The following is a 14,568-nucleotide window of genomic DNA, read 5'->3' as shown; positions in this document are numbered from 1 at the left end:
TTAGAAAAATGAAAGCATATGCGTGAATAGTGCAGGGAGGTGGGGCAGGGGGGAGAAATACATTCCTATGAGACAGGCTGAGAACTCAGCCTGAATGGAAAAGTAATTAACACTAAAGAGCTAAAACTGTAATTAAAGAAAATTTCATTAAAAGGAGGCAGGTGATTCCACTTTCCTAAATATGACAAGGCGCTGTATAAAAATAAAACAGCAGCCGCTTTCAGTGCGCGGAGCAGGAAAGCCATGTCTTTAACCAGATCAAATTCTGGAAATTGGCTGTCAAGACGGGATTGTTCTGATTTATACCCGTCTATCAAGCGTATGAAAGAGAGAGACAGGAGAGGAAAAGAGGCAAGCTGCTGTCGCTTCCATTCGCAAAGCACCTTTAATTTCCACGGCACCATCTGTTACCAAATCTAATTCACATTCCCTCCTAATCTGGTTTAGTTCCGTAATACTAATTCTTCCACTACTCTTATGGACACTGCTCTCAATAAAAAGCTTTGGTTCTGGGCTGGTAAAAAAAAAATTGAATATTATACAGTTAAGGTTCTGGTGACTTAAGTGAAGCATGTTGTCCATTAAAATGCACTCCTGGTAAAAGGATTTGCTTCCAGTCAGTGCAGGGATCCGGAACTGCTCCTGTTTGAGAGCAGCAGCCACAGGGGGGTGGGAGGGGGGCGAGGGGGGGGGGAATAAGGGAGAAGCCACAGCTGATGATAGGAAAGTAGACTGGGGATCTGAAAGCAGAGGTTGTCATAAAATACAATTGTTGTCAAGTTTAGTCACTTCCAGCACTGGCTATAAAATCACTTTGTCACGCTCCCGTATCGAAAGCCTGGAACTGTATTTTTGCTAAGAAAACTAAAAGTAGTGAAATCTAAGATGCTGGGGGGAGAGGGGGATGAGGAAGAATACTTCAAAATTATGAGATGAAAATGTCTGCAAGACACCAACATGTGAGGGACAAAAATTCAGAAGTGGTTTAAAATAGTCTCCTGTATAGCAGTATTCCACATAGAGCCACAGCCTGACTCTTAGCTATGTGAGGATGACAAAAACCACGCTCACTTTTGTGGGATCTTGCCTGGAATAGAGCAGAGGACAGACCCTGCCTGAACTGCAGCCAATCCAGAAAGGCAGATGGGGGTTCTGCTGCTGCTAAGTTGCTTCTTGATTAACACCGCGTTTCTAAATACTGCTATCAGTTACACTTGTACTTATATTGTGCTAACATTTATTAATAATATCCAACTTTTACATACTGATTTTAACGCAGATCTTGAACTGTATTTCTGGGGATTTCAGTGTCCCATTATCTCCTCACAGATGAAGAGACAGTGAAGAGTTGCTGAATGCTCCTTTGCCAGCTAATAACATGATGTGGGACGGAACTGAGGTTCTAGAAAATCACAATCCAATGTATTTTCTTTTTCTTTTTTTCCTTGTTGCCATTGCTTTCATGAAACCACAACTTGGAAGTAGGAAGTTTTACTTCTATTAAGGGAACTTGCCTTGAACTTCCAGAAGTGAGACTTTGATTGTTTTTACATAGGGTTTCTATACGAGAATATTATTTTAAGGTTGAATATATCTAAATTAAATCTCCTCTTACATCTACATTAAAATGATTACTTTCCTGTTAAAGTATTTCTTTGTGTGCATGGGTCAAAAGCCTATTACAGGGGAATAGACTGAGTGACTCTGAAGTTCTGAACATTTTTAGTAGCTAATGGTGTTATTCCCCAGCTCAGCCAGTGAATTCAGAAAGCCTAAGGCCCTGATACTCTGATAAACAAGATGCCAATGGTATGCCACCATAGCCTTCTACATCCAGAAAGAACCACGCTGACACTGAAGGACTCAGAGTGCCCTCTGAGCAGTCTATGCTTTTTTGAGCACTTGTGCAACGTGAGTCCTATCTGTAAGCAGCAATTTCTATTTCTACACTATTATCTACATCCCTTAAGATTTGCCAATGAAAACTCTAAGAAAAACTTAATCTCTTTCTTTCAATTTTTTTTTCCTCTTTGTTTGTTTATCTATCTTTATTCTGGAGGCTCTGGAAATTAAGAGTGAGTAAAAATATTTGGGTACCCTACTGATAACCACAGCCATCACATGCTGAAATAAATCAGAGAATTTACAGAAGCAAAAATCTATTCAGGTTAAGTCCCTTCTGGTCTGTCTTGGATTGTAATGTGTGATTACAGATTTTAAAAAATAAATAAATAAAACCTTTGGCCTTTCACAGCTCCTCGTTCTTCACATATTGCTATGTGTAACTTAAACCTACTTATGCCACTGGGTTTACACATCAGATCTTTGCCTCTGGATACAAGCGGCAAAGGTCAGCAAGGAAGTAGCCACCACAGCTTTCACTTTCCAAATGTTTGCATGACTCCAGCAAGTTTGCAGGATGAGATTTTCACCACATCCTGATAAGGTTTCAACTCTTTTACCCTCAGCTTTCTATTTTGCTAAGGGTTACAGGAAGAAAAGGAAAAATGTTTCAAGAAAAAAAAAAAAAGAACAACAACATCTAAAGTAACAAACAGTTACCAGACTAATTATTACACTCAGAACAAGTGTGCTGCTACTTGCAATTGCAAAGCAATCATATCAATATTCTGCAATTACCAAACGCTTAACCTGTGGTCATCTCTTGGGTAAGAATTCACCAAGAGATTTGCCTAAGAAAAGCTTTACAAGAACAGCCACACATTAATTACTTCATACTACACACTGCAAATTGCAGTTATATTTTGATGACAAATTAGCTTTCATTATTTCGGCAGTATGGAGTCTGGATCAAATACGCATTCTTTGTAGATCTAAAAATTCTGCTTAAACCCACTGTGTTTGAGTAAGCAAGGAAAGAAAGAAGGACTTGAAGAAAGCACTGTGTTCCACCAGTAAGATAACTCAACACATGTGAGCCCAAGAAGTGCTGGGCCTCACCGGCTCTAATGCAAGTTTGAGCTGCTCAGTGAAGTGAATATCAGCCCTAGTCAGTTAATGGGAGTTTCTGCACAGAATGAATGGCCTGAATTTCTTAAAAAACAAGTTATGAGCAGCTAAGGTAACACCAACACACTGAAAACTTTAACTGCCCATAGATGGAAACTAGATCAGCACCAACACCTAAGGGAGGCCATACCCACTGTCAGATGCAAAAAGGGATATCACCTGAAATACGTCACAGGACAACAAACAGCAGCATATGATGGGAGGTGATTGGCTGGCAGTAAGTAGGGGCATTGTCATCCTACAGGTTTTGCTAAATACGAGGGCCCAAGATTTATGTTGGGGGTGATACGGCCAGGAACGCCGCAGAAGTGGGAAAAATATGGCAACAGTATGCAGTACATCACTGCTAAGATAATTACTTATATAAAAAGTGGGCATTCATAGAACTTCCAACCTGTAGAGATGAAATTCATACATCCAAAGAAGACATAATAATAACCTGTCAGCATGTGGTGACAGATATGTTTTTAATCCAAATGACCACAATCTCTAGTATACCTGTCATAAAGGAACATACCAAAAAAATTGAACTTTCCTTTCATAATTCTTTAACTTGAAAGGGAAAAAAAACACAAAGCGTAAGTGGCTCATTCCAATGGACAGATGGACAGGCAGTAGGAATATGAGTATGAATAAAAGGCACTGTTCCTTCACTAATGCTATTTTCACTTGCTACATACTGCAAATCAGATAGGTATGGTATTCCTTCCTCAGACAACTCAGGTATACTTTGCAGTATACTTTGCACAATAATAGACTGCAATAAAGACTAAGAAGCATATTGTGCTGTTGAGATGTCATTTGAAAGCAATAATTTGTAACAAACTAGGACAGGTGCACTACTTCAGGTATCTCTCATTGACCTGAGGCACTTTCCCACAAAGGCCTCCTATTCTTAATTTATCTGTTACCAGGAAGGAGGATCTAAATTGTATATTTTAATTTCTAAAAGTTCATGCAAAGAAAAAAAAAAAAGAAAAAAGAAAAGAAGAACACTGGCAAAAAAAAAAAATCAAATAAATGCATCAGACCCCTCTGATGCAGAAGGGAAAGAAACACACAACCCTCCCCCATCCTGTCCACCCACCACACAAACATACCCACACCACACATTCTCCACAAATCTTGCCAGGCTTGCATTCTTCCAGGGGCAAAAATGACAAAGAAATTTAACTAAGTTAATTTTAAGTGTTGAAAATGTAGGCAGACTGCTCAGTTATTTAATTTTAAAAGATCTTCATTTTCCCATCTGTGTTATGGCAATTTTATTACACATTCGGCAAATTTACAGTAACAAGATGTTCCCCTGACAAATTAATCACTTTCCAAGCATTTTATCATATAAATAAAATATCACCTCAAGAGAGAAAATCAGCTCAATCAGTTGATTTAACCCATCTTTCGGGGAACTCGCCTGAAACAGATTGAGCGCATTTTTTCTGAGGAGGGACTGCACACCACCTCCTGGACTCACAGCTCATATGGTGAGGTTTTTCTCAGAAGGAGATCTTTAAGGCTAGTGGATGGCATGCAAGGTTCTTGCAGGAAGAGTTACCACATGGCTGCAGCGACAGACCTCCACCAGGAACAGGCCATTCATTAAGGAGGCGGCACTGACCTTAACAGAGGCACTACGCTTCTTCCCCTGACAGCACCGCTATCTTTGTCAGCAACACTCCTGCTTTACAGCAATCATAATATAATCGCCAAATATATATACAATACGCATTAAAAAAAATAATCTGCTCTATGGTTTTAGGATTCTCGTAATAAAATAATAAAACTAAAATTCCAATCATTGTTGCAGCTGATCAAATCTGTTTGTTGTTTGCTGTTGAATTTCCCCAGCACCCTCCACTCATTGTGGAAAGCAAATTTTGTTTCTATGACAAATACAAGACAGGCAACATTAGAGATGTCACATGTGAGCAGCAGAGAAGGGACTTCAAATCCAGTTTTCCCAAACTAATCCTTAAAACAACTGGCTGCCTTTCTGGAGAGAATCTGTCAGTGGAGCAATTTAACCTCTGTGCCACTTAACCTCGCTCCCTCCTTTCTCTGCTCCATTCAGGGGCTGCCAACAACAAGCAGAAACATGAACCAGGAGGACTGGTTAATGCTCTGTTAATGTTATCAGAACCTAAAGCTGTTACAGATGAAAAATAAACCTCAGACGACTTTCTTACTCTTTACCTGGAGTTAACAGTACTATTTCCTTGCTCCTGTATCAACACAGGCATTTTGTAATTACTCACATGTTAAAAAAAAACCCTTTTGCCAGAGGAGCCACCCCACCAGACAACACAGATACTTAACTTCCGTAACACAACCGCACTCTCCTGTGAGATATTTACAATATTTGCAGCAACAAAGCTGTAGGTGCTGAGAAAAAAAAAAAGAATTCACATATCTAGGCAGCCTTTTTATCTCCTTCCACTTCCTCAGCAAAACACTGACTCAATCTCCCCAAATACTAACTTATATCATATGAATACACAATAATCTACAAGCAAGAAAACAGCACGCTTAAAGGAACACTATCATACAGCAACATAAGTGCTAGTATTTGCTACTTAGCCCATGTAATTAATAATGCCATAGTAAATAGTCATATTAATACTATGGTTCTATGGTTCCACAAGGCATTAGCATTAAAAGCTACAAGCTCTGTATAACCCTGAATGGCTTAGGTATTAGCAGTAAGGAACTTTTAGATGAACAACTGGAAGTTTACACGCAGCAACAGAATTTCATATCCTACATGCATATTTTACCTGCCAAAGTATTCTTGTTTTAAGGACTTTCTAAAAAATTACTCTGGATTCATGAAACACAGAGGACCACACTCTCCAGCAAAGTATTCTGACCATAGGTCAGAGCAACTTCAAATCTCTAAATGGATACTGGGAAAAATAAAGAGAAATAGTTCTTAATCTCAGACTTTTATATGGGGGAAGAGTGTTGTATTTTTGCGCAAGATGCAAGAGAATGAGGTCAACTGAAAAGGCTTATTATCCACTGATCCCTTCCTCCAAGTACCTAGCTAGGAAATTTACTACCTGTAACAAGTGACCTATGCGTGCAGGTTTTGCAGGATCAGATCCCAAGAATCAGTGTTTCATTTAAGGAGCAGTTTCTTCAGCTATCGCTAGAAAAGAGGGCAGTCTAAATGCAAAGTCTGTGCCATAGGAACCTTTCTTTTTTTCCTTTAAATGTAAGAATAGGAAAAATACCTTTTTTTTTTTTTTTTTTTTAAACTTAATGTGTATATTTAAAAGACTTGGAGCAGCTGGAACTGCAAGTCCAAGGAAAATACTATGTTCTTATCCATTACACACAAATTGACCATGTTTGATCTAAACATAATTAAAAGCAATGTTTTCTTTCCCGAAGCACTGAAGTGTGAAGTTTAAACACTGGACGACAAAAAGCACAAGGAGAAGAAGCTACTTTCTCCTCAGTTACATCTTTAGAGCCGAGCAAAATTCAGTGAGTTAAGCGACATCAGAACACAGCCCAGAATCCAGCATCCTGCTAGGCAGTGAAGGCCCAGGTGCCAGTGCACCCACTGTGGAAGTGGATGAATTTGATTCCCTGCAGTAAACACTCAATTGCTTTCAAGATTCAGCTCACCTGCTCACAGGACCTAGCCAGCACTTCGTAACAAGTCATAGCCATTCACAAAACTAAGGGCAAATCTTTCAGACCTCACACAGGGCAGAAGGCCTTGGGATGAGAAGCATCCTAGGCGAAACACTGTGTCCCTCACTCCTTATTTAATTTATTCAGTCAATATCTAAAATGAAGCCAAGTGTCTTCCACTGAAACACCTTTCACAGCCTGCCGACAGACTTGAAAAATTCTGTATATGGCATTGAGATACTTAGGCCTTAATGTTTGAGATGAGCAGAATTCCTCCTAGTGGCCTTTCAATTAAAAATTTAAGTCTTGTTTTGAAAGTCTCATCCTTGCAGTTCTGAAGCCACTATCTTTGTATACACCGTAAAACATTTTCATGCTTTTTCCTCCCTGCAATTGTTTCCTGGTTCACCACAGAACATACACTGTACACCTATACTCATTTAGCAGTAGAGACAATCTAAACAGAGAACAAGTACTCCAAGTTCCAGAAAGTTAAGATACTTAAAAACAGCCTCCAGGACCTCAACTTTTGCAAACAAAACCTCTTCAGTCTGAGGAAGATACTGGACACAGAACCTTTCAATCTGAAAGATGACAAAGTGGATTATCTGTTAGTTACGCACGCCAGTAGGGTGATCCATTACCATGGACATTCTACCAAAAGTACATGATGTTGCCTTAATAGCAGCTACAGCCTTATTAGCTTAAAAAAAAAAAACGTAAAAAGGGTTTTGCATGTGAATTGAACTTAATAGGTTTGACATGGACTAACCTTAAAAGAATCCAATCCACTCAAATCCCTTTGAAGGCTGCAGCTGAATTTCACGCAAATCTTAGGGAAGTAGCCAGGCTGTTGGGATTTCAAGATGCTGCACGCCTTTCTTCTGCAGATCTAAAACCAGGCAAAACAATGGCACAAGACCCTCCCACAATTTCAAGGATTCCTCTTAAGATGATCCTGTTTTTACTCCACAGCTGAGGTAAGTCAGACATTTAAAAGCAGGAAGCAAGAACAGCCTCACATCAGCAACACATCCAAGTACGAATCCGATCTTTCCATTTTTCAAACACAGCATTACAGTAAGCCAGTGTTTTCTGCATTAAGAAATAACCTGACATTACACCACTAACATTAAAATGTTCAGAACAAAACGATTCAGAAGAATTCCCCATGTTTGTATCTAGCACTAATAGATCTTTGTATTTTCTAAAAATAATTCAACTCAAGCAATAAATAATCTACCATAAACTTTCTGGTGGTCATTTTTAAAATGAAGCATCTACTAAACAGATCTGTTTGTTTTACAAGGCCACTGTACCATTACTGTTTGCCTACCCCCATTTAAAAATCTCAAAGAGATTTGAGATTTAAATGTTTTACGCATGTTTATATAAACACAAAGGCGTATGTACTTCTGTCTGTAAAACAACGTACACACTGACAGCTGGAAAACTGTTGACTGGGTTTAATCTTCACCTGATATACAGGAGAGAAAAAGGAAAAGGAATATTTGTCAGCTGCTTTTCCTCTTACAACAGAGTACAGATGACTAAAAATGTAACTAACTATAACCAAATCAAAACCACACAGCGCATCTAAAGCACCAACTACGTAAAGTACTTATAAATTCTTGGTTAATAAAGGGCACAGAAAGCCCCTAGAGAAAATATTTTATTTCTGCTAAATTAATACCTAAAAGCATTACATTTCATCAGTTTCACTTTGGTTTTAAGTCCCCAAAGATTCTCCTTCTGAAACTGGCTATATTTTATGCGCAAACCAGGCTGAGAGCTATCTAAATCTAGATAAAACTCATTGGCTTGTAATCTTCACAATGATCTATACATCTAAATCTATATGCAAATCAAATGCTCTCATGCATTAACACATTCCAAAGCATCCAGGAGTAAGAGAGTGCTTTCTCCCTCTCAAAGCACCCCCCCCTCCTCCTTTGCTCCTCTCCCCCTCTCTTTATTTACACGAGCTACCTAAATAATTCACACTGCCTCCTTTTCAGCCTGAACGTTCCTCTGTTGAAGCCTGCAATGAGCTATTGCAGTAACCAGATGGACACATGAATGCAGCAGGTGGGACAGATGGCAGACCGCCCTGTCTGACGCTGGCTGCCTCGGCTTGGACGGCCTTTTCCTTCCAGGTACATTATCATCAGCGTAGCAGAAAGCAGGGTGCAGAGGGGAAAAAACATTTGCGTACAATACTATGGCAATCGGTTAAATAAATGACAAGGTGCATATTTGCTTTTTAAACCCAAATGCCATTTACTGAGACTGTGTTTGAAGCACTGCCTCTCCTCCAGCACCAGAGCAGAGTGTGTCCCTATTCCATGAAAGCCTGAGAGGTGCACAGAAAGCAAAACATGGCTGAAATCTTAGATAGATCTTAAGCTCATGACCTCACAATTTTGACTGCTTTAGTAACAACGACACCAAAACCCTTCCCTTTTGCAGGTAAATGTGTTCTGTTTTGTTGGAAGGGGGGAGAGGGGCTGCTTTTGTTTGTTTTTTTAAATACAAATCTATGCACCCTACTCCATTGTACACAGTCCCAGTTTTTAGTTTTTAGCAGCTATTACATATACAGTGACAAGCCTCAGCATCTACCTGTGTGGCACATATTCCTTGACTGAATTTCTTCTGCGCCCCACTTCAGGGCACGTAAAACTAAGAGCTCATTACAAAAGATTGGGTAGGTCTAGCAAAGAAACTCAACTGAAAGCTGAAGCAGTAAATTTTTCTTTGACTTCAAAAACAAACATTTTAATACGTTGCCTTCCTCTCTAGACCAGTGAGCAAAACATTGTGAAGACGACAGCAAAGGGAAAAAACAACAACATGCTTTTCAATCTCGGCTTGAGTGCCGACTCAATGTATTAATTGAAAAGTACTGTTTCAGGAGCAATTTTTTTAAAAAAAATCACATTAAAAAATATATATGGAAAATTACGCAGCCAGTTAGATGCTGCATGCAATCTTCTGCTGGCCAGCTCTGTCCCTCTCCCAGGCCTTCTCCCACCCCTCCTGCTGTACATCAATGACAGCAGCTCGTGCTGCTCCCTTGCCATCTCCCTCCCTTTCACACTGCTTTTCACTCTACCTCCTTTTCATTAAATACACCTTCTCCGAACTGACACAGAGGAAACCACCCACCTCTCCTTCAAATGCCTCCCCGCGGTAGATTTCTGCTGATCTACAAGAAAACGGCCCATGCCTCATTGTTAGGCCGAAGTTAATGCTTTTATTGTAAATTAAAAACACACAAATGCATAGATATTACTCAGCTGCATAAGCACACATACACAGCATGGTTGCATTTCCCATATTAAAAACGGTGTTGTGCCCTTTTCTGAGGCTTGCACGAATTACTTATGCTTGTAGTCAAAGCTCTTAAACAGGAACAACCTAAGTGCTTAAACACTACCTATGGCAGGGGCCACGTGTACCATGCATACTACCATAACAGAAACACTAAATAATAACAGGGTAAATCACATCGAATTGATTTGCAATTACACTCAACTATAGTGTCAAAATAAATTTCTTTTCATCATATTAAGTGACAAAACAAAGTTGAAGCTAAGAAAAAAAAAAAAGGCTAAATGGAGACACGCTATGCTCTAGATTCTGCTCCCTCAGAACATACTGGTGTAACTGGAAAAGGGAACTGACAGTAAATAAACTTGTATGGGTAAACGAGGACTGGTCCTAACTGGCAACTGAGGCCTGAAACAAGTACGAACTCACCTCTTTACATGTTAAACACACAGAGCAGGGACTCTTAACAATAATAAACATAATATAGAATCCAGTTTTATGTGGCAGAGGGAGAAGACACAAAAGTATTATCAAAAAGTTTATCCTTGTAAATTTCTGACCTGGCAGAAGCCAGCAATAACAAAATCTCAGGAGTCAGATGGCTTTCATGGGCAGCCTGCGCTGAATTCAGGGCCAAAGAAGTTAAGCACCTTGACTAGACTTTAGATAAGTGGAATGATTTCTGTACACCTACATGTCCTAGCTGAAAATCCTGAACCTCAGGGCTTACTATCACGGCGTTTCAAGTAGAAATTATAAAAAATAAAAGTGATCATATATGCAAAGGATCACATATGAAATCTAACAACATTTTGCAACAGATTTCAATACTAGCAACTTCCAGAAATGATGAATTATGCACTAGCAACCTCAGAAAAGCATTTCAAGGTAAAGTGACCAGTTTACGACAGCACAGAGAGACAGTAAAAGCAGAGAACTTTACAGTCACTTTGCCAGTGCTATCACACAAGTTATGATTTCATCATTATGAGGTAGCCTGTTTTCACAACAATACATAAACAGGACTCTGAACATGCAGCAACACCCTCTTAAAAAATAAAACCCTGAACCTCTGCCAGGTTGTCGCTAAAGAACGCACACACACACGCACACACCAGAGCAGCAATTCTAGAGCTAAACTAGGATTTTAGGCAGTGCATCACATTGTCAAGCTTGTTTCACCAGAGAGAAAATGTTAATATAGTGATAAGCTAACAATTCCTAAGCCTTCTGTTTTCACCAATGTGTTATTTCAAAAAAAAAAAAAAAACTTTTCTACTACCTTTGCAAACCTATTCATTTTTCCTTAACTTCAATTCCCACCTTGAACGCAACCTCCCTGCCCATGTAACTCCTGCCATTGCTTTGTGGCCTCATGCAGAAGCAAAGCCCTTACTTAAAGCCTGAGGTTTTCCCCCCCCCAAAATCAGTCTTAGATCTCTCCAGGAAGAGGTGCACACAAACACCCTGACAGCAAAAGGAGCTGAGACACATAGGTGTCTGTGAGGACAGGATTTTGACCCTATAAAAGCAGCTGTTGTGCACGCAGGCATTTCAGCAGAAGTACTTGTATGCCTAAATGCTTATCTATGATCTGACAGTTTGCAAGGAGTTATTGCTGCTGAGAGAACACTCAATGCTTAGAAAAAATTCTGTTCAGTAAGGAAAAAAACTGTCCATTACAATCCCACGAGAACACCATAGAAGGAAGGCAATCACAGTTAAAGTGGACTTGATAAAAAATATCAGTGAGCTGATTTTCAAAGAGCCAAATTTCATTAAAATTCTGCAAACAGATAATCTGATGAATTTTCCTGGGTCTGAAGTTGTAGAACATCAGATAATGCTAAACCACTTCAGGAAAAGTGAAATTTTCTTTCCCCCCCCCCACTAAACTATATACATTTCTATGCGCAACTTCACAGGTACACCATTGTCTTCTCAGATTCTGGCTGAAGCAAAACTAGAAAAAACGACCAATTTCATAGTAATACAATTGCACACTGTCTTTTGGAAAAATTATGTCCCCTGAAACGTGGCTGTACCTAAAATGTGAACATTTTTCAGGTCAGACGAAATACTGATCGAGACAGAGAAATTGGAGTAGCTCATAAACAATCCGAATATATAACAACAGGTAAATTCTGCTTCCACTGCAAATGCTGCCCCCAGCTTTTAGCTGAGCCTAACTGAAGGGCAGAATTTGATGTTCAATGAAAAGCATATAATAAATACATGGTTTCAAAAGCCCCCAAACATGCAACTTCCAAGGACTGGAAATCTGCCTTTTTAATGAGCTGCGTACAGAAGTAACAAACAGACGTTAAGCCCTAAGTCATAAAGGAGCAATTTCAAAAAGACAATACCATTTACCTGCTCCTATCAAACACTAAGCACTGACATTCCATCCTCCTTTCCCTCTGCTGCCAAATCTGAAGCATAGCTTTGAACACCTTGACAACCACCTCTAGACCTCTGGTTTAACCCTACCAGAAGTTTAATTTTTAAAGGAGGTAAAAGTGCCTTTAAAAATCTCCAATGCTTACTAGTTCTTGCACTTATTTCTCTGCAGCTGAGCAAGGCCATTTACACCGTCCACTGAACACTGTTTAGTAAACATGACAAAAGAGCTTCTATCTTACTGCCCTTGTAAAAGCAAGGCAGGGGTTCTGTTTTTAGTGCACACTCTCGTTCGGTGCGAATCCTGTTCTGTGTTGTTCACACCTGCTGCTGACTAGCAGCCTGCTGATGGGTTGTGGTTTGTACTGCTCCAGCTTCAACAGAACCTGATCTACCAACGTGGAAACAAGCCCCAAGTTGCTATGCAAAAACTTTTAAAGGGAAGAACTCTTTTTTCCTTACCCCACTGCTTCCCCCTCTTTTAAATTAAAGAAGAAGCTTTAAGCTTTCACACTTGCATTTAGTCCTCATGCCTGATTTTTTACAGGAGTTCATCTCCATATAACAAATCTTAAAGATAAACATACCGTACAGCCTTTATAAACACATGCTGCGTAACTCACCTTTGTCTTTGTGCCTACAGAAAATAATAGGCTTTGCTCTAACAGAAGTACTGAATGCGGACAAAGCATCCTGTTGTGAACTTTAACAGAAACGAGCTTTTGCAGATTTTCCAAGAAACTTCTTTTAATATATTCAAGTGAAATTCACACGTTACTGGTTTAGGAAGATCCCTATGGCTTCATTGGTACAGAACGTTGAGTGCTTCAGTAAAGACAAAAAGGTGATCCCTGAGTAAGGGAATGGACCTGGAATTACATTGTGCCTGGAGAGAAGACAAAACAGTCCCAGTATCGCAGCATTCACCATCCAGACACAGTATCACTTGTATCGCTGTGCTCACCACACAAGCTGTGTGCTGAGATCAGGGATAAAAATCACGTGCACTCAAAGACCCAGATGTGGGTATTGTGACCTACAACAAAGTTCCGCACAAGAAGAGTCTCTAAAACAAAGGCAGGGCGTACTACTTCACACCTGCCTTCACAGATTCTTTTTATGACTAGATTAACAGAAAGAGGCATCGAAATAACTCGAGATCAACCCCTCCGAGCCTCCTTTTTCTCATTATGCCATCTTGGCTTACTTCTCTCTATAGACAAGGAAATAGAAAAATGCTTTCTATCCAATAGCCAAGTCCCTACACCTCTTCAAGCACTGAATGAACCCTTTCATAAATAAAACACTGCTTAGAGGCCAGTCAAGGCAACTCTCCATCTATTAAAATTTATTTTGTATCTCATGGGGAAAGGCATGCTGAGTGACCATGGTTATCCTTTGTGACTTAATTCTGCATAGAAACACCAAGGTGTTTCTGTCTATATAGCAGGATAACGTGCATCAGTCAGACGTGTCCTATTCTACAGCTTTCCATCCAAAGTTCATCAGCAGAAACAAAGATTAAATCATCTTTACATAAGCTCAGCATTTTAACCTCACGTGCAATTCGGACATAGGAAAACGGGGGTCTCAGTCTTATTCTGCCTTACTGACCCCATCAGAGGTTTGTTAGCTCCTCCCGAGTCAGCGCGAGACTAAAGGCAGTGGCACAACGCCAGCACTGCTTTTAAGCTCACACAGAAAATATTATGAGGGTAATCTTAGTATTTCCTGGTCACACTCCTTTAGGCAGCTCTATTCTGGTGTAAATGCCACATCCTGGCAGTGAACCTTTGTGTTATCCATTTTTTTTGTTGTTGATTTCTTTTAAAATACCATCATTCATTTTTTTAAAAATCAGTTGTGGAGACCAAAGCAAAGTTTACTGGAATGAATGGCATTCTTCCCGTTCAGTCTTGAATCAGGCCACTACAGCAAAAGATTTCTTAAAAGAGATGTAAGGTTGTCAGCATGCTGTCCTTCGCACCTTGGAGGATCTCTTCTAACTTATCTAACGTGGCACGAAACACACAGTAATTTGGCCAAACAGCTGCATCTGCAGTCTTCCCGTTCCAGCATTACCTAATGCACAAGCATCACACTCATTTTTTTAAAGAAAAGCCCGGCCCTGGTCATCCATCAAGTGTACATCTAAGCCACTGC

General features: G+C 39.8%; 1 protein-coding gene across 28 annotated transcripts in view; it reads right to left on the bottom strand.

Moving 5' to 3' along the window:
* ESRRG (estrogen related receptor gamma) overlaps positions 1 to 14,568 on the bottom strand; it is a 384,103-nt gene that overhangs the window by 129,497 nt on the left and 240,038 nt on the right. The window contains exon 1 of one of the 28 annotated variants that reach the window (XM_046938782.1): positions 7,445 to 11,894. The exons of the other annotated variants lie outside the window; for them this stretch is intronic. The gene's annotated coding sequence lies outside the window, so the exon portion shown is untranslated. Of the gene's footprint in view, positions 1 to 7,444; positions 11,895 to 14,568 lie in introns of those variants that run through there. 28 annotated transcript variants of the gene reach the window in all.

Source organism: Gallus gallus, chromosome 3 (assembly GCF_016699485.2).
Source record: "Gallus gallus isolate bGalGal1 chromosome 3, bGalGal1.mat.broiler.GRCg7b, whole genome shotgun sequence".
Lineage (NCBI taxonomy): Eukaryota > Metazoa > Chordata > Aves > Galliformes > Phasianidae > Gallus > Gallus gallus.
This window is presented reverse-complemented; position numbering and strand designations above follow the sequence as displayed.